General features: G+C 40.2%; 1 protein-coding gene across 13 annotated transcripts in view; it reads right to left on the bottom strand.

Moving 5' to 3' along the window:
- Positions 1 to 20679, bottom strand: part of ANKS1B (ankyrin repeat and sterile alpha motif domain containing 1B) — a 440891-nt gene that overhangs the window by 84630 nt on the left and 335582 nt on the right. For 2 of the 13 annotated variants that reach the window (XM_083852387.1, XM_083852389.1), the window contains exons 1-2: positions 4552 to 4794; positions 280 to 359 (exon numbers count right to left, since the gene is read on the bottom strand). The exons of 7 other annotated variants lie outside the window; for them this stretch is intronic. The gene's annotated coding sequence lies outside the window, so the exon portion shown is untranslated. Of the gene's footprint in view, positions 1 to 279; positions 360 to 2355; positions 3255 to 4551; positions 4798 to 4852; positions 10511 to 20679 lie in introns of those variants that run through there. 4 more of the 13 variants (XM_083852396.1, XM_083852397.1, XM_083852388.1 and 1 more) reach the window with 4 other exon arrangements.

The raw sequence follows: 20679 nt of genomic DNA, 5'->3' as shown, positions 1-20679 counted from the left end.
TAGAAGAACCAGGATGGTTGTAATTACTTAGTTCTCAACTAGCTGAAATTGGTTTTCCCAAAGGAAAACCGCATGTTTTGGTAGTTTAGCAAGGGAACACACAAGTCTTGAAAATGATTCAAACATCTACATGGGGAAAAAATTCCAAATCTGAACCATCTATGAAGTGAAAATGCCCCAGTGTTGAACACCAATTTATAATATTGAACAAGAGCCATCAAGCAACAGACAAGCCAGAGACTTTAGAAGATCTTCAGAGCTACTGTCCTTGCTCATTACCTCTTTCCTGAATCAAGCTGTGTTTCAGCCATTTGACTTTAACTTGATCTCAGTTCTCATATATTGGCATCTGAGTCCTACTGAAAAGGAGACAAAGGCCCAGGTATCATCATTTCACTGTAACACAGCAGCCTCAATGTTCCTGCAATTTCTCTAGAGGTATCACAAAGACAGTCCATTGTGAAAACCCACAGGAATGGGGCAGACAAGGACTATGAAGACATTGGTTGACTTTAAGAATGGCATTGCAGAGCTCTCCAAGATGCTCCTCAGTCAACTGAGTTAGAAATAACCCACTACTAGGAGGCTGACGGTGGTAACTAAGGAATGGAGGAACACCAGAGGTGGTCCTGGTTTTTCCCTTTGTGCTTAGAATACTTCCAGTTCTGACAATAAGAACAGCTTCCACTCCCTGGTCCATGAGGTCTGAGAGAACTTCTCATCTCAGAATCACTGTTCTTCTTCCAAGGAAGAGAGGCTAGCTCTCAAGCACTTTACGTTTGGCTAATGATTGGTTAACACTAGCATCATCATTCCCTTACGCTAGGCACAATGATTGTTATCTGCAGCTCACATGAATTTGGGCACACATACCCACTGCAATATTGCAAGACACTTCACTTTAGAGAAACTCGTGGGGGGTGATGAATGTCAATGAGATTGTTTCCTTTCTTTTACACTATGCTCAAGCTGATGAGAATGAATCAAACACAAATTATTATATATATATTTTTTTGAAATAAAAAAAATATATCTTTGGAGAGGAAAAAACGTTTCCTAGTTGAAGGACCTTCAGAAAAAATGCATTGCTCCAGAGTATGTAAACAGAATGGCAGGAAAAAAAACAGGTATCTCCTCATCTTCTTCCAGAGAAATATCTGGCCCTATGCAAAAGCAACATGACCACTGAAATTCCCCCAGCAACTCTGCGTAATCTCTACATGTAATCCATAAACCAAAATGACCTCCGAGAGGTCAAGGTTCAAATAAAAGAGCAGATGCATAGTTTATAGAAATAAACTGTTGAGAATAAGGTATGTGAAGATTTTGAATACATGAAGATTTTTGAATCTCAGTGCTCACGATACTTGTTAACATGCTCAAGCGCTACAGATATTATCACATTTCCTAGCTTCTCTCCTCAAAGGAAAGAAATATACTGAAAGTGTACGGATAGAGACTGCAGTCAAACTATGACAGAAATGTTTTTCCTAGCTTGATTACCTTGTCAAAGCCAGGTTTATCTAGATCATGACACTTTCATACTAGGAACCAAGACTACTGTCTTGGAGACAAGCTGGCATAGTTGGCACATGGACTAAAAGATCAAACACAAGCAGTCCTCTGCTATTGCCTGCACAAAAGGAAAAAAAAAATACATTGGATTGTAAAGAGTGCCAGGCTGGTACAATTTTCTGAAGGTGTTATTCTCTAGAATTTGACTGTGATTTCTTAAAAATAAGCTTGTAGCTCATATAACTGTGAAAATAACATTGAAAATGTGAACTAGCGTAAACCAACATTTTCCCAAATGTGCAAACAATTGCAAATCATACCTCTCTGCGTAAAAATTGGCCAGTTCATCAAGACCATTGCTAATTTGGAAGACTAATATAAATTTTCAACATTTAGCAAGCAAAGCATTGTGATAATAGGATCGCCAAGAAAAAGGTCCAGTCCTATGAACGTAACTTTGTCTTGCTTAGCATCTGACAAACAAATACAGACTGGACCAAGAATTATACCATTCACTCATTTCTGTTTTAACTTCCAGTCTGCATGCAGAGTAAAAACTCAGGACCAAGGGCCAAGAGATCTTAAATCCAACGTTTGGCAGTTTCTCAGTCTACTCAATGCAAGGTGGAAGTCTCCTATTATTCATTATGCCTATCACTAACACTTAATGAATAAATACAAAGATCCTTACCAAAACGCCAGACGTTCATTCAACAAGAAAGCAAAATCTGTATCCTCCCAGTTATTGGAAATAAAATAAGCATTGCCAACACGGAATTCTGACCACTTCTACTTTAAAATATATCTTATTCTCAAAATGCAAGGCAAATAATGTCTGACCTGGGTCACGGCTCCTTCTTCAAGTTCCTCAGTAGTGAAACTCTTACCGAGAGTCCATCTGCCTTAGTTTCTGCTAAGTTCGCTGCAGCCTTCACAGACAGTATCTTCATTGACAGCTCTGTTCCTAATTTTCCCATCTTCTACCCTCCCTTTTTAACTCCATGTGCCCAATTCCACATAGATATGTTGTTTTCCCCTCTGCAGAAAAATGTGCTAAAAGAAAAAGCATCGAGCCCTTAGCTTTGTAAATTTATTTCAGGGTACTGCATTTAAAAGCCTTCTAAATAGAATGAATAGGCATAGTGTATTTTAATTTGCCTTCTTACTAGGTACATTTCTCTCTACCCACCTCTCACATCTCCTTTCTCTGAAGAATAAAATAAAGAAGTTCACCTTTACTACAAAAAGCAGAGTTTGCTTTGAATACATCAGCGAATTCTTGCAATTTTAACCTGTCAACCACTTGCACAAATCCTTGAAATAGAACTTCTCAGGTGTGCAAGGTCAGAAGGGTCTCCGAGTGACCACATGAGCGCAGCTGCTATTACTTATGTACACATATTAATAGAAGAACAGAGCTCTTAGCGAACAAATGTTGCTAGACCAAAATTCATCAGTTAAAATCCCTTACTCTCCATGCTTTTCATTGTGTTATGGAGATTTTTAGGATGCTATCGGAACGAAGTTTTAGCCCATCACAGTAATTACCACGCTGCAGGATCAAGGTTTCCTACCTGGCAAACAAGTATCAACTTTACATGAATACTTATAACCTGTATTCGTACTTATTTATGATAAAGCCCCTATTATCATGCAACTGGATCTTATTCCATTGCCTTTTTCTTTCTTTTTCTTTCTTTCTTTCTTCCTTTCTTTCTTTCTTTCTTTCTTTCTTTCTTTCTTTCTTTCTTTCTTTCTTTCTTTCTTTCTTTCTTTTTTTTTTTTTTTTTAAAGCAGGTTATTATATTTTACATTTTGGCATATACAGAAGATGACAGCTTGATTCTTAATGCGTATTTGAACAAGTTACTATCTGTCACGTCGGGGTCTGCTTCACCACTACTCTGTGGCTCACTAGGGGAAGAAGTTAAGATGCTCTCTACGGAATCGCTGCGATGCACCACGCCAGTGATCCCGCTGCAGACGGACACCGGAGTTTTCCTCATTACCGCCGGTGCTGCCGAGGACGGCCTGGAGCACACCTTGATTTCGTGCATGTGGGCACACACCACCACTGATCCCAGCGAGAGCGGGAGGCATTTTGCAAGGCACATGGCAACACGCCTTAGCCCACATGTTAAAAAGCCTGTCGAAAAGCCTTCCTGCACGTGTGCGGTAAACTGCGTGCCAAACGAAACTGTCAGGTACGGCTTCTGCCTCTCCTAATACCGGCGGCGCCTTCTCGCCGTACGGTCCAACAACTGTCCGCAAAGATGCGCTGCTCCAACGCGAGCCTCCCGAGACACCGCCGCGCGAACCACGACCCCGCACACTTCTGCTTTGCATCCCCCCCTTATTCTCCTTTTATTTGTATTTTTGGGTGGCCGACCGCAGCGCTCCGCTCCGCTCCGGCCCCTCAGCCAACCCGCAGGACCGGCCGCGGTGCCGTGAAGCCGACACCTCGCCCGGGACAAGTTTCGGACGGCGGGGCGCGGGCGAGTTGCAGAGCCCCGGAGCACCGGGCGGTCCCGACGCGCCCCCCTACCCCCTTCACCCCCCTCCCCGGACCCCGCTCGCCGCCCTCCGGCTCCCCCCCGCCGCCCACCGGCGCTGAGCGCGGCTCGGGAGGAGGGAGCCCACCGGGGCTGCCTCCATCCCCAGCCCCGAGCACCAGCGGGAGGCCGAAACTCCGCCGGCCCCGCCGCCCGCCCCGGGAGCGCGGAGCCCCGCAGCGCCGCCGGCCGGGAGCCGCCACCGCCGCCGCCCGCCCCGGCGCCGGCGGAGGGGGCACCGGCGAGGCCGGGGCTGACATAATCCTGCGAAACCGGCAGCCGCAGCCTCCCGCCCCCACACCCGGGGGTCCGCTGCCGGCGATCCGCCGCCCCCCGGGGGGAGGGGGGGAAGGCGCCGCGTCCCCGTCCCCGTCCCTCCGGGCCGCACGGCGGGGCGGGGGCGGCGCCCGGTGGCCCCGTGGCCGCCCCCCCCCCGCGTGCGCGCCCGGGGCTCGCCCGGCCCTCCCCTGCCCCCCGGTCTCACCTAGGAACGGCGGCGGCGGCGGCGGGGCTCAGCTGCCGAGCCCGGCGGGGGCGGGGAGGGATGGAGGGAGGGGAGAGGGGGGGCCCCGGCGTGTGCTCGCAGCCGCTACCCCTCGGCGCTCAGCATCCTCCCCGCGCCCCGCGGTGAGTCAGGCAGGGAGAGCGCCGCGGAGCCGCGCACACCGGAGCCCCCGCCGCCCTCCCCGTCCAGCAGCAGCCGCCGCCGCCGCGCGCGCCCCCGCCGCTCCCCCCCCGCTCCCAACCTTGCGCGGGCGCGGGGGCGGGGGCGCGCGCGCGCTCACCGCGGCTCGGTGCGGTCCCGGCGCCGCGCGGGGCTGCGGCGGGCGGGGAGCTGCCGCGGCGCCTCCCCCCGGCCCCCGCCGTTACTATGGATATGCGGAGCCGGCGGATCCTCCGCGCCCACCCGCGCGGGCGGACCCGGAGCTCGCCCCCCCGCCTTCATCCCCCCGGGGACCGGGGGAGCCGCCGCGGAGCTCCGTTCCCGCCGCCGGCCCGCGGGCACCTCCCGCTGCTCCCCCGGCAAAACGTTTTTTTTTTTTTTTTTTTTTTTGTCTTTTTTTTTTTTTTTTTAACACCAGCGTCTAAATAAATCTTAGCAGGGCTGGGATTCGTGCGGTAATAGGAACAAATAAGCATCCCACAGGATTGTTTACTTGAGTAAGTGCATCCCATTAAGCAGCCGCCGCGCTGCCTAATAAAGGGCACGGAGCGCAGAAGAGAACGCCCCTCCAATTTAACTTCGGGAAATGTCAGAGGACGGAGCCGCACTTTCGGTCCCCCATGGTGGCTCTTATCTCTCACTCTGCTTCCCCGAGGAAGCGAGACACTTGGTGGCTGAGTACATTATCAGGCAAGTTCAGCCCGTTGGGGCCAGATGAAACGTTTTGCCAAGTCAAAAAATTTGACTCCGTCCCGGCAGGCAAAGTGATCCGGCGGCTACGGTTCCTAAGGCAGGTGACATCGCCCTGGCCTGCTCCCAGCAGAGCTATCGGAGCTGCCAGCCCGTGAGGTGACTCCCCTGGCTTTGGAGCCACCAAGCCTCAAGGAGAGGTGGCTTTGCCATAGCCTGTGAAATACAAAGCTTAATTAGAAAGTCAGAGAAAAATTAAGAGTGTCACTGTCCAGGCACAGCTGTACGCAACAAAGTCACTGTGCTGAAATGTACAGTGCAAGAGGAAGCACGCGGCTGACTGATGTGGAAGCTGCTGACCTGGTACGCTGACGAGGTGCGCTTTTGAAGCGCACGTGCAGGGCAAGTCCACTGTCTACATTTCTCCAAGACATCTCATTGACTGAATGTGGCAACGTAATCCACGCGCCCTTTCATTCTGCATGCCCAGCTGCATGCATTTATAGAAAACTTCAAGCATGGGTAGCTTTGTGCTCCAAAATAACCCTCTCTGAGGCTCTTTCCCGTGTTTGACCCTCAGAGCTTTCATTAGGTCTTAAACCACCGCTAGGCTGAAATTCTCAAAAGCAAACCTTTCACGAAGTAAACGATCATACTCATAAATGGCTCACTTTGTTATAAACAGCTTTGGTCGTGCAGCCCAGCCTCGCTCTCTCAACAAAAAGCCCCTCGGAGGTGGGCACGTAGCCACCCAGTTCACCAGCTCATAGCAGGGCAGCTGGGTTCGCTGAGGTGCAACGCGGAGCTGATATCGAACACGGCACTACGTGTGTGAGCAAAGACAGCAGAGTAGGTTTTTCTACGAATTACTAATAGCAACTGTTGACTATTTAAGAGTTGAAAGGTTTGCTTAAAGCAGTAATGCAAGCTTCGATGTCGTAACTGAGTTTAGTTAACCAGCCCCGACAAATTAATGTCGGGGAACCTTCAGCTCAAAACTCAAAAAGCGCATTGCAGGAAGAGGTTTGGAAAGTTATTTTGATTTTAGCTGGAGACTCTGCTTTTTCTCACAGCTCGTTTTTCAATAAAACCTTATAGATGCAGTCTGGTGTTTATGTAGATTTGATATAGTCCATACGGAGACAGACTGAACAGAATACAAAAGTTTAGTTTCATCCTGAATCAGGAGAAAACATAAACATTTTGAAATGTTTCCTGAGTAGAATTCCAAAGATTTAGACCGTAGGTATGAAAATGACCATTTCAAAACATTTCTTCTCCATTGTTTAAAAACATGTTAATGCAGGATAAAGTACCACGTCTAAATGACATCATTTTTTGTTCTGACATCAAGGCCTTTTTAAAGCTTGGCAGTATTTCCTTAAAATGTCTAATGATGGTTACAAGTTTGTCTAAATTTTTCTGGTACCTTGGAACCACTTCTCTAGCTCTCCAGCTAAGAAGGCTTTCTGCACAGTTCCATCTCTCTTTGTCCTGGATTGTGTGATCTGCATTTGTAAATTGAAATCAGATTTTCGATATAAATGGGATGTGATCCATTAACAGCTTTCTGAATTAGGAGCAATACCTTAATGGAATCTGAGCCAGAGGAGGAACAAGTTAAGGATGTCAGCGTGAGCCCAATGTGATGATGGCAGAGCGTGGTAGAAGTGCCAGCCGTTTTCTATACCTGCCATAAACTTCATTACCTCCACTGATTGTAACATATTGCAGACTACAGCAGCTCTGCATGAAGGAAGGAAGTGTGTAACAACCAGCAAATCCTAGAAAAGGATGAAGGTTTCTGGCAAGATGGTGAAATAAAGGGCATTTTTAGAAATGTAGAAGTTTGGTGAGGAGGCAAACATGAACCCAGATTGTTGGACTATGTTGAGAAGAAAGATCTGCACGATTTCAGAATGAGGTACGTCTCCCATTTTGCCACTCTTACCTTCACGGTGGCTGGATTCCTTTTGAGCTGACAGCTCTTTCTCTGAGGTCTGGCTGCCTGTAGCTGAGTAGGTGTCATGGCTGTGTCAGTGGTGAGTGAGACATATCTGCACCTGTGTGCTGCCACCAGCCAAAGACAGACATACCTCGTGCTCTCACCCTGCTCTTGTTTTGGAATCAAAGAGAAGTTTGGCTACCATGGATGCTGACAGGTCCAAATAAGTGAAGATAAAAATAAATGAAGTGCTGGACCATTTACCTCTGTCATGTCAGGAACGTATGGTAGGATACTTCACAGTCTGTTCTGTCAGAGATCTGTTACTATATAGGGAAAAATGTTGCCTCCCTCATTGCCGTGAACAGGCCATTTCTTCAGTTAACCTTCTTGTGAACGTTACAGGTTGGGCAGAAATGGGGTTGAGAGGCTGCAGTTTCAGCTTGAGGGCTACTTGGGCCACTGTGCGTTTCAACAAGTGTGGTGAATGTCTTTTCCTGAAGGCAGATTAATAACTTATTTTAGTACTGGGGATCTCGGTGGAAGGGGTAGGGATCCATTTAAAGAGTTCTAGCAAATACTTTTCAAAGCTCCAAAATCCTAGATATGTATGTAAAGGCCAAACTCTGTGATAGTATGGTTGGATCTGATCAGATCAGAAAAATGTTTTTATTTTCTTATGAATTCACTGTGCTTTTCATTGAAATGATCAGCAACGTATGCTGATGTGCTGATCACGGTCATGAAAGCTTGTTTCAAAACTTCGTTTATGCACTCTGTAGATTACTATGAGGAGCTGCTCTGGTGGCCGTGATTTTTCCTGTAGGGAGCTAGGCAGCCTGCTTTCTCTTTTACAGCACTGGGACAATCCTGTCAGATTACCTGTTCTTTTTTATGAATGGCTTTAGAATTATTTAAACGCAAGCTTCCTCTGCAGTGGGCAATTTGTGGGCCTGGTTCTCTTAGCTGTTGTGATGCTGCAGGGAAACTTGTAGGTCCTAAAAGATGGAGAAAGGTGGATACCATGTTATCCTGTTATCCTCCTAACCTGGCAGCATTTTAGGATAAGCAGCAGTGACTCTACTAGAGTGTGTTAAAAAAAAAAAAAAAAAGGGGGGGGGCTGTTCAGGAATTTTAAGATGACTAAGGCTAGTTGTTAACTAGCCTCATGGGAGAAGCCTACCATTATGACATTTGTATGAATCAAAAAATATCTGACCAGCAGGGTAGCACACTGAGGAAGTCTCCACTCCTGGCTAAAACTAGATCTGCTTTCCTATGCTTGTTTTTCTAGCTATACACACCTTGAAATCATTATGGAAACCACTTGTAGGCAAAAACATCAATGACCATGGAATCTATACCCAAGTAACCTCTACGTGAATGTAATGGAAACACCTAATACAAATGCAATGTCAGAAGTTGGAGCGTTAGGGTCATCAGATTATATTAGATTATTTCTGGAAAAGGATCATCATTCATCTATAGCAAAAAAGACCACATTAAATAAAGAAAACAGTTATCACATCCACAGAGTTGTTCACATGCCATATTTCCCAGGCTCAAGCCAACAGTATCACCACACTGCTCTTCAATGAAGAAGTAAAAACACTTAGATTTGCAGCAAAATGGCCTCTAGCAGTTACTTTTCCTACTGACAAACAATGTTACACATATCTTCAGGGAAAATGAAATCTGTTAGAACAAAGTGATAAAATTGTTTGCTACTTAAAATTCATTGTTAAAAACTTCTGGTTAAATTCATACTGAAAATTTTTAGTCATAGAAAATTATTATCCTCTAGTAATACAGTTTATTCCATGAAATTAAGTTGAAGCAGCTTCTTTTAAGCAAAATTTAACAATATTATATTCTGATTGTTCAAATAATTTCTCTGAAAGTTTGTGCTATTTTTTTTTTCTGAAAAGTTCTGCCTTATAACTTGACTCTTTGCTAGATATAAGTATTTGCTAATTTAAACTGCTTTGCTGATACAAAATAAAATTAATTCTTGTTTGTAAGTAGGAAAGAGATCTTCAATAAAAAGCAAGATAAAATTATTTTAAAGTATGTAAGAGAACTGTTTTTACAATCCTTTCTCAGATTCACATTAATCGGTTTTGAATTCCCTGAATAGGGACCAAACAGACTGACTCCATACCATAGGTTACTGTAAGTACACATGAGCATAATAATATTCAGATATTGAAGTAAATAATTGCATAGGTATGTTTACTGAGCAAGAAAATCATATTGTGAAACCAGTAGATAAAAAAATATAATTAGAAATTTTTAGTAGCAAGTTATACTTTCAAAATAAGATGCCAATAGACCCTGTAGCTAAGGTTGAGTATACAGTTGAGAAAGGAAGCAGGGGAGAGGGATTTCTGCAAACAAGAGTTGCAAAAGTCTGTTATTGGACTTATGTATGACACATGGTCCTTAAAGAAAATTAAACTTGCAAGAAAGACTGCACTTGGAAAAATATATGTACCTAACAGTTGACAGAGACTGTAACTTCTAATAGCGCTGTAATAGATCAGGGCAAAATGAATGTACTAACTGCAAAGAGATGAAAAAGCTGTGTTAGCTTGGGTAAGAAGCAAGGACTTAAGTTTAAAGTGAGGAAGAGAAAGGAAGTTGTCATCTTTTGAACACAAAGACAACTCACAGAATGCTGTTTTAAGCAGGAAAGTCTCCTGGGGAATTTATTGCCAGTCCTGCAAGCTGGTTTTATTTTCAGCTCTGGGTCAGCACTCAGAGGATGGGATCTTGCTGTATAGGACAAACCCTTCTGATTGCTTTCCTTGAGGAGAAAACTTAAGAACTAGAAAGAAATCTAGCTATTATACTAACAACAGAATAGTCTTTATATATTTCGCTTACTTCCAGTCTCATAATTAGAAGCTCAAGATCCTATCTTTCAGAATAAATCTTCATTTTGAATTTTTTTTTCTTAAACTTGTACAGAGTTGAAGAGAAGTCTGAAGAAGCTGATAAATTTGGGCTATACGGTCTATTTGGAAATAGCAAATCCAAAGTTGTAAAGTTGTGTGTACATGGAGTTACTGCAGGATCCATACTCGAAGAGATAACTGGGGCTATCTTCTGAAACTGCTGGAAACTCTGCAGGAGCTCATGCTGCAGGCTGCTGGGGTTTGGGAAGGAATTTCACCAACAAACAGATTACACATCTTTAAAAGAAATAAAAATCCCCTCCTCCCCCCCGCCCCCGATGTTCTTATGGGTCTATTAAAAAAAAAAAAAAAAAAAGCATTAGTCAAAGACATCTAAGATCTGAATAAGACTTGAATGCGTGAATGGAGATGTCTGGTTCATACAGGTTGACACATCTGGTTCTCACGGTCTGAGAACTAATTAGTACCCGAGTGCCAAAGGAAGGAATAAATACAAAGCACTTTAACCTGCCTTTAGATAAGGTGTCAAGAAATGAGCTGAGCAATTCCTGGGGACGATGGTGGTTATAGAATCATAGAATCATAAAGGTTGGAAAAGACCTCCAAGGTCATCTGGTCCAACTGTCCCCCAACCACCAATGTCACCCACTAAACCATGTCCCTAAGCACCAGGTCCAACCTTTTCTTAAACACCCCCAGGGTCGATGACAGCGGTTTCCCTGGGAAACCTGTTTCAATGCCTAACCACTCTTTCTGAGAAGAAATGTCTTCTAATTTCCAACCTAAAACTCCCCTGGCACAACTTGAGGCCATTTCCTCTTGTCCTAATGCTAGTTATCTGGGAGAAGAGGCTGACCCCCCAGCTCCCCACAACTTCCTTTCAGGTAGTTGTAGAGAGCAATAAGGTCTCCCCCGAGCCTCCTTTTCTCCAGACTAAACAATCCCTGTTCCCTTGGCCTCTCCCCACAGGACCTGTGTTCCAGGCCCTTCACCAGCTTCATAGCCCTTCTCTGGACATGCTGCAGGGCCTTGATGTCCTTCTTGTAGTGAGGGGCCTAAAACTGAACATAGTACTGGAGGTGTGGCCTCACCAGAGCAGAGTACAGGGGGATGATCACCTCTGTGGTCCTGCTGGCTACACTGTTCCTGATACAAGTCAGGTTGCCTTTGGCCTTCTTGGCCACCTGGGCACACTGCTGGCTCATGTTCAGTCAAGCATTAACCAACACTCTTGATCCTTTCCCTCTGCACAGCTTTCCAGCCACTCAGCCCAAAGCCTGTAACATGAAATATTTGTGAACACAGTTTATCTGTAAGCAGAAGACAGCACAAGGGAGTTCTTGAGACAGTACAAGTTTTAGGCCTTTCCATTTTGCTTATTTCACTAAAACAGTCCAGAAATCAGGAGACTGCAACCCAAATTGATACAAAAATAGCTTCTAAAAGTAACTTTTTTTAGGTTTCTACAAATAGTTTTCTGAAAGAAAATACAGTTTTCTGAAAGAAACTATTTGTAATTTGCCCATATACAATCTAGTTTGAAGCCTCTTTAATGTTTCTGTATGGAATATCCATATGACTATAAAGTATAATCTGATTTATGGTAGGTAAATGATTCTTGAAATTGTTAAAAGAAACAGAAATTTTGGAAAAGTACATAGAGACATTTTATTCTTGTGACCATGATGGTTTTTCTAACTTTGACTAACTAAAAAAGAAAATAAAGATGAATGAATAGATATAATTTAATGAGTGATCAGAAGGCAAAGCAATGAAATAGAGTCAAAATCCTGACGAAGAAATTCATAAACTGGAATATTACCTCAGGACTGTAGAATAGAATCGTTGCTTCCTTATTATCAGATAACCAAACAGGGAACCATGAAATGAATGTACATGAATATTAGTGTTTATGTTTTCTGGAGGAGAACAGAAGCAGTTATATGGCCTTGAACAGAAGTAAGGAGACACATGGCTTATTGGATTGACTATCTTTGTGTAGAAGAAGAAAGCATGAAATAAAAGTTGCTTTGTTCTATTGTTTTCCTGTAAATATATTGTTTTCAAAACCTGTCATTCACAGCAGAAGGAATAATTGAGTTAGACAGCTAGTTGAAAAATATGACTTTTGAGCGGGATTGAAAGTAGTCTGAAATAATCTGAAAATACCATGAGACGATCAGCTCAGTAAAGTAAGAAAATTTCCTTTGATTTGGAAATGCACAGAGAAGATAATGGAACACTATATATATGTTTTTAATGGTACTGTAAGATGGATATGCATTTGTTTAAAAAAAGTTTAATACTGAATATTTGTATTGGTGTCAAATACCATGCTGCATAATAATTACTGCACTATAATGGTGGCCATAATATGTTGGCAATATACAAATATTAGACGCAAATGGTCTATTTCTGAGACTGCAGTGTAAAATTGGTCGATATACTATTAGAAGATTCTTAGATGGTTTATAAAGTAGAGTGATCAGAGTCAGAAGAGGATCAAAAGATAAGCAGGAACATTAATAAACAGCCTATTTGGATATCCTAAGTTACTGATAGACGTGGTTGCTTCTCAATTAACATGTTCCACTAAAAAATACTGAATTTACAGTTGGAAAATCTAGTTGAAGCATTTTGTCCTGGGAGGATGTATTTTGAATAAGTAAAACAAAACAAAATACTCCATTTAAATCACTTTTTCTTTTTCAAGTCAACTTTTTCAAGTCAATAAAATACAAAAACTGAGTATCTTTCCAAACCAGTGACTTTCTCATGGGATCAATAATTAAGATTTCTTTATTTTCCCAGAAGGGTAGAGTCCCTCAAGGTCTGATTTCCACTACAGCATGAGATTCCTTCTGAACAAATATCACGGTCAATCAGAGAACTCAATAGACTACAGACTATTATGAAATATGTCTGTGGAGAGTGATCCCACAAGAAAATGAATACAGCAGGCTTCTAAATTACATTGCTACAATTTTGTTTTGATTGAAATTTCAAAACAAATATTTGGCTATGTCCAAATTAAACTATTTCAGAATATTTTCTCCATCGAATATTTGTATTGTTTCAGTTGCTCACTATGATTCAGAGTTAAAAGAAAATTTAAATTATGGAATATTCACAGGATGAAGATTACATAATTTAATCAGTTTAGGATGAAAATTTAATACAATTTTAGAAATTAACGAAAGACCAAGATATGTTATAAAAATACAAAACCACAGTAATGATTCAGAAAATACCTATCTGTTAGAGCAGGAGGGATTGCTATATACTAAATGCAAACAAAGGTACAATGACCTTTAATTCTCTTCCCAGGATCCAATATAAATTGATGCTACATTAATAGTTCACACTGCTGCAGAAGAGATAAAATTGTTATTTTGCTGTATTAAGATATTGGCATTTCATACATAAGAATTTATGGCAACAGGGATTATTTAAGCTGATCACAGGAACACTGGTATAGAAGAAAGGTGATAATGTACATACTCCTGGGCTAATCAGTACATCGTCTCTTTCTTGTCCATGGTTACGCCTGACTGCCACTAGTAAACCAGGAGAATTTCAGAACTCTCTCAGCTGCTGTCTCTCTTAACATCACTCCTTTGCCTTCAAATTGTCCTTTCCCTTCTCCTTGTTTGTTGTGTCCTCTTTAGGCTCAGATATTATTTTTCATACCCTCTGAAAAAACTCAACCCAAGTACTGAGCAAGATGGCTATGCAGTACTCGACACTGATTAAAAGAACAAAGCACTGACTAGGGACACAGTGTTTAAAAGAGATGCACTCTAGCCAAGGAATTCAGATATTTGGGAAACAAGATCTACATGGGATTAAAGTGTTAAGCAAATTCCATCTCGAGGAAAATGACATAACAGGAACCGTCTACAAGTAATTAAAGGCATGTCATAAAGTAGGCCATTTTTCTGGATTAATCAAAGACAACTGAGGAACTCATTTAACACATAGAAGCGAAAATTTAGGTTAAACATTGGGAAAGGCTGTATAATATCTGAACAAATATTCGTGCCATCACTAGCTTAAACTGAAAAACCATTCAAGAAGTCTTATTTCTTGGGGGGATTCAGAAACAACTAGACCTCATGCTTTAGAAGAGAAAGCATCAGGAGACCCCTAGAGGTCATCTAAAGTCCACACAACCCTGTGGCTACCCTAACCTAAGGCTTTCCCTAAAAGGCAACAAAAATTGGAGACTGATTTACCCCTTGCATTGTATGCAATTAGACTGTATTTAAACCACCCTCTAGGTGCTTTAGACGTTTACTATTATATATACAAACCATTTATTTTCATAAATGTTTTGCTTCAAATACTGTTACATTAAGGACTTCCATGTAACCTTATAATATAAACAGAAAATGGTGAGTTATGGGCACGAGTGAATGAAAAGCAGGCTGAAAAGCCAGATTATCAAAGAATAAATTTGATTTTGTAAATAACAACTTTTGCAAGGCTGTAAAGATGGAATAAAAAACGCTATAAAATTGAATTGTGCATGACAGTGACTGCTTGGTCCCCAGTCTTGTAATATGAATTGTGGTGAGACAATCACACCCAGCATGTTGCAAAGCCCAGTCCCTGGTAACTGGCACTGTATGTTGCATATTTTCATCCATTCAAAAGGATTTCTAAGAAATTACTTTTTTATTAATTTATTTTTTAATCTATTGCACTTTCATTTTCTTTGGAGATCTTATGAACTTCTTTCTCACTTCTAATGAGCTTTTGTAGACAATGGGAATATATTTTTTCTTTTGAAATGCTGCCTGCTCTTCCCAAATGCATATTAGTCAGTGACAATTTTAGCAATCACTTTTTTTTTTTTTTTTTTCTGGTCAAGGTAAAATCTTGTAGATGCTTCAATTCATTATTTTCAGATAGCATTCATAATTACCTATCCAAATTATTTCTTGAGTTCAGCACAGTATTAACTACAAGGGCCAGAAGGGCTGTTAATTAGCTGTTAATTAAATCTGAAGGTCTGATAGTTCTTATGCATATGGTTCCAGCATTACATCGGCACTCCACAGTGAGCACGGCAGTAGGAATGAGGAAAGGCCCTCAAAAACAAAAAATCTGTTAGGAGATAAAGATGTCCACTAATTCGGAGCGGGGTGAATGCATGTATCAGGGAGTGGGCTTTTTAGAAAATTGTTTTCTACTTGTCTAACTTTTCTACTTTGTCTAACTTTTGTAAAAGTTTTTCTCAGCCATTCTCTTTCTTTTGTGTTGTTTCAGGCAGAAATGGGGCAAAATCCCTGGAAGCTTGCACCTCTCACCTCTTCCCTAATGGATACTGGTTTTTTTTTTTGTTTTTTTTTTTTTTTTGTACCCAGCAAAATCTGGACACACTAGAAAGAAACCTCCTTCATTTTCTCCCTCTTTTTTTTTTTTTTTTTTTTCAGGAGTGCATAATTTTGGTAGTTATTTTTTCCATTAGAATATGGCAAGATTTACTGGTTACAGTTTTCATCTTCACCTACAAATCTATAACAGCAGTGGCAGGTGGTGATAACAACACAATTGCTTTCAGGCTGTCAGAAAAGGTAGCTCTGAGATAATCAGCATTTTGAAGTTGTTTTTTCCAATCTGGAGCATGAAATCAAACTGCTTCTGTTTGCCATTGATACAGGAAGCTTTGTTGTTGATAAATATAATGTGTATAACCTTTTGCAGTATTTAAATAATGGATATATCAACTCATATTTACTTATGTAAAGCACTATGTCTTATCAAATAAATGACATCTTTTAGAGGCCAAAGCACTAAAGCCAACTATAACATAGAATCAATTTTAACAGTATATTTACTTCTGCTAAAATAACCTGAAGAAAAGAAGACAACCTTAAATAACCATATTGAGCTCAAATAGAAAATTGTAATGACATTTCTGAGACATAAACAATGTAATACTTTGAAAATTTGAATGGAGTATGTCTTTTTTTTCCTTCATTATACCCTCCATTTTTGCCACATGCACGGAACAGATCTCAGCAAAGAAAGAATAATGGAATCACAGAACAGAATAAAATTACTCTTTACCAATCTGGAGAGTAGTATAGTGATTTAAGTAAGTGGGTTGTGCCACTGGAGCAACCCACCACAACTACAAAATTATTCAAAAGCAAAACATTTTCCTTAAAATCTGAGCCTAGAGAAGAACAGAGCCTTCTCAGACAAAAATAGCAGGGAAAATATGCTAATAGTTCAGTAAAGATGCTCAATCTGTTTTTAGTAGACAATTAAGGTGAAGAAAGCTTGTTCCTGCAAAACTACTTTTCTTCTTAGCTTTTCTTTAAAAGTTATTGAGATTTATGTAGAAATTAATTCAGCTTTACTACTTTTATACACGATTTTATAAAACCACAAAGTGTTGTGTTATCTGTAATTTTTTTGTTGTTGTTATCTAATGTTGCGTTATCAACAGTGACTAAATCAGCATCTCTGCATTTTCTCTCCCCTGTGTCAGCAGTAGCTGAAATAGTGATTAATGGTATCACACGTATTACTGGGGGAAAACTTATACTAACTTCTGCCACCTATATGCTTGGGCCCAATGATAATAGCTGAGTTCTAGAATTACAGTTCTCACATGAAAAACTAACTTTTGATGCTATTTTAGACATATAAACTATATTTCCTTACCTCTTTTACCAGAATAAAAACACAGTAATCTTTCAACCTTGGAAAAACAATTTGCTGCTCCATATTTTTCATATTTCAGGAGAAAAATTAAGTTCCCTTTACGTCTTTCCCTGCATTCTTTGTTACCTGCACTATAGTACTGTCTAGTGGAGCACTTCACTTATTTGTCTAGCCAGGCCCATTGCCAAACAAGCTAACAACAAACAAACAAACAAAAACCCAAACCTGTAATAAATTAAGTATCCTGATGGATTTCAGTAATACTCCACGTATACTCACAGTTATATATTTTTCTAATGTCTTGGATAAAAAAGAAATAAAGGAAAGAAAAGCATGACAGCACCAGGATAGCATTCTGTCTTAAAAATGTGTGGACGGTCAAAGGATACTTTAAATTAGCTCTTAAGCAATGACAGCAACAGCAAAGGCTAATCACATTGCCTGACTCTAAGATCAGAGCAGAGAATTGCCAAGAGCAAATCAGTCCAGGCTGGGGTGAGGGTGGTCTTCATGAAGTAAAAGATTGCCTTTCCAGGAAGCAACTAATTCAGTTAGAGAGGGAAACTGGATGATTCTCTTTCATGGAAATATTTTGCCTTATCAGGTTTGGATAAACAGAAGCAATCACAGAGAATATTTAATGTTATTCTCCAGACAAACCTGATGAGTAAAAAATGTTTCAAATCAGTTAATTAATTGCTATTATGGTTCTCCAGTAAAGCCCAGTTTTGAGATAAGAAAGCAAGAGAATCTTCATTCAAGAAGGAGCTTCCAGTAAGAACTCTCCTTGAAAAAGATGTTCCTGATTCTGGTGGAAAGACTGGATAACTAAGATAGCTGAAATGCTACTGTAAGACATTTTGTGTGTCCTCAGCGCCTCTAAATGAGTGTTAATTGACATCGTTTTCTTACAATCCAGCTAGCTGTTCAACATTTCTGTTTGTCTGTGCTGAAAACTTCACTTGGTTTATGAGTGAACAAGGTTGGTCCTGGAAATGGTGACTTAATCTGAGGTCATGGTCACATATTTTTTAGGGCTATGGAGCACACCTTTACTGACAAAAGATAAAATAACAATAATAATAAAAAAAAATCACCAAAACCACCGGTGTCAAACTAGTTAGAAAACAGCTAATGCTACCTGATAGGCAATAGACATTTTCAGTATCATTGTGTCAGTTTTTAGAGGATCTTTTCTACTGTAAATGAGGGAAAAAAGTACTGGGTGTGTTGAAGTCTACACGCTGCTGCAGCATGCATGAGGAAATCTCACTGATCACAATGAAAAATCTCTTTTTTGATGCTATATTTCTTCCCATTTTATCTCCTCCATTACAGAGCAGCCAGCCCTCACTGAGCCCTGACAAAAACAGGAAACAGGAACATATCATATGATTTCAGGGTAATATTTACTTTCCTGATAAGCCTCTACCAATTTTTGAAAACCAAAAGCACTCAAAATAGACTATTCAGGACATAAATGTTTAAGTGCTTTATATTTTTAGAGATTATTGCAGGTTACAGTCTGTTAGAATGGTAGTTAAACAGGTTTTAAATTTATCACTTGGATTGTGTAGTTGTCAGATCTTAATAATTGCAGTCCTCTTTATTTTGATGGATGTCCTGTAAGGAAAACCCATAACACTGCACAAAATGTTTCTAGTGGTTTAATGAACGGTACTCTTCCTTGTGAGTAAATAACAAATTAGCAAACAAACCACAGACCACATTATATAAACATTATACCTAATTAGTTGCTGTTGTAAGGGGATTTTTTTTTAAGTTTCTCAGAAAGCAGATTAATTTTTCTTACTGAGTCATATTTTGGATAATTTGACTCACTATGTTCAATAAATTACCTAAATTGTGTAATTCTCATACTTTTTCATATGATACATTAATAACCCTTTTATCATTATCATTTTTTCCTGTTATCTTCAATTCTTTTTCTGCCTATCTTGCACAACTGTTTTCTGCTTCTTGCATTCCATGATCTGCATTCAAGACTTTAAAAAAAATCCATTTTAAATAATAGAAAAGGCAGTTATGTTAAAATAGATATGAAATGAGTATAAATCAGATAATTGAATGAAACACTTGGTCTTAATTACAAGTCAGAATTTATTAAAGTTCCTAATGAGATATCAAGGAGTTTGGTGAAAATGTACTAATATTTTACCACTTCTATTGATTTACTAGAATTTAAATTATTACATTTATCTAGAGGAATTTTGGTAAAGGAATATGTATACTCACAGGTAGTTATTCTATCAAGTTTATCGAAGGGTTTGAGATTAAATTTCAGTACTGATAAAACACAAAAATACTGATGCAAAGATCAGAACATATTAATACAATGGATAGAGAAAAATCAGCAGCAGTGTGACCCTATTTTACAGTTACTCTTTGAATAATCACTGAAATAAACAGGACTGATCCTGCACATGTTTTCAGGAGAAAAGCTTAAGGTGGTAAAAAAGTACCAGCAGCAAAGGGCAAACTGAATACATGTAAACAGTTGCTGGGAACTCTGTGCTAGTCTGAAATGACTTTTTATTACTTCTTCCAAACTATTAGAGGGTTTAACCACTTGGGAAATTTTCATTAGTTGTTGAAAAAAATGCCATCAGCCAGCTTCTCTTTTCCAGTAAGGGATTCCTCTCAAGAAATTCTGTGTAGCTACTGGCTTTGATCTCTGTCCCATTAATCCAGTCTCATGCTTCCTCTCAAAGCATCTGATAACATCCACTTTATGATAAAAATAATTTAACCGCCAAATGAGAACTCCCCTGATAAATGTAGAGATTCTGGATGTTATTAAAAACGTGATAGAATATAGTAAAAATTACAATGAAACACACCCTTTTAACATCTGAAATAAGAATTACAGATTGTATTACAAAACAAAGCATTAAAAAAGGCAGATGGCACAAAAAAGCAATCACAATAAATGTGACCAAGAGTTAAAGAAACATTTTTGGAATAGTATCTCAAGATCTGGTAAAAATTGGAAATGATAGAATGAGAATTTTGTTAACAGTGAAGATGTCTGGCATCCAAGATAAATTGAAAGATACAATCAATTTCTGTCCTAAATTTCATGGTAGGAACCCTAAAAAGTTGAAGGTCATGGAAGCCCAAACAGCAGACATCTGAGGTCCACAAAATCAATGCTCCATATGGAGGCTTGACTTGAAAATTAAGACATTTAAGTGACAAGTTTCACATGGTGAAATTATACATACCTGTAGTTTTTAGTACGAAAAAATCTTTTAGAGAAAAAAAAAAAAAAGGGATTATCTGCTAAGGAACATCAGTGTAACAATATATCCTCAAGATGTGCTTGCTCATGTTTACAAGCCTAATTTATTTACTCTCTACAGTGGTGTGCTGCTGGCCAACCAGAGTACTTTAGGTTGTTTTACTGGTCTTACTGTCTTTTGTGGTAGTTTTTTTCCTGACTTTTGCTCTTCTCGGCTGAAATATCCATGTAGTATGTTTATTTTCCTAACCCCCACAAGATATTGCAATAATGGTTTTACATTTCTATCTAATATCAGCTTCACTTTTGTGTGTGTGTGCTCATTGTCCATGGACATTTGAACCATATTTTCTTTTGTTATTTTGTCTTTAATATTATTATTTTCTCTATCTCTAACTTTTATAAATCAATTTAATGTTGAAAGTAAAAAATGTTAATGTCCAATTAACTCTCTG

This window comes from Anser anser (genome assembly GCF_964211835.1).
Source record: "Anser anser genome assembly, chromosome: 1".
NCBI lineage: Eukaryota > Metazoa > Chordata > Aves > Anseriformes > Anatidae > Anser > Anser anser.
This window is presented reverse-complemented; position numbering and strand designations above follow the sequence as displayed.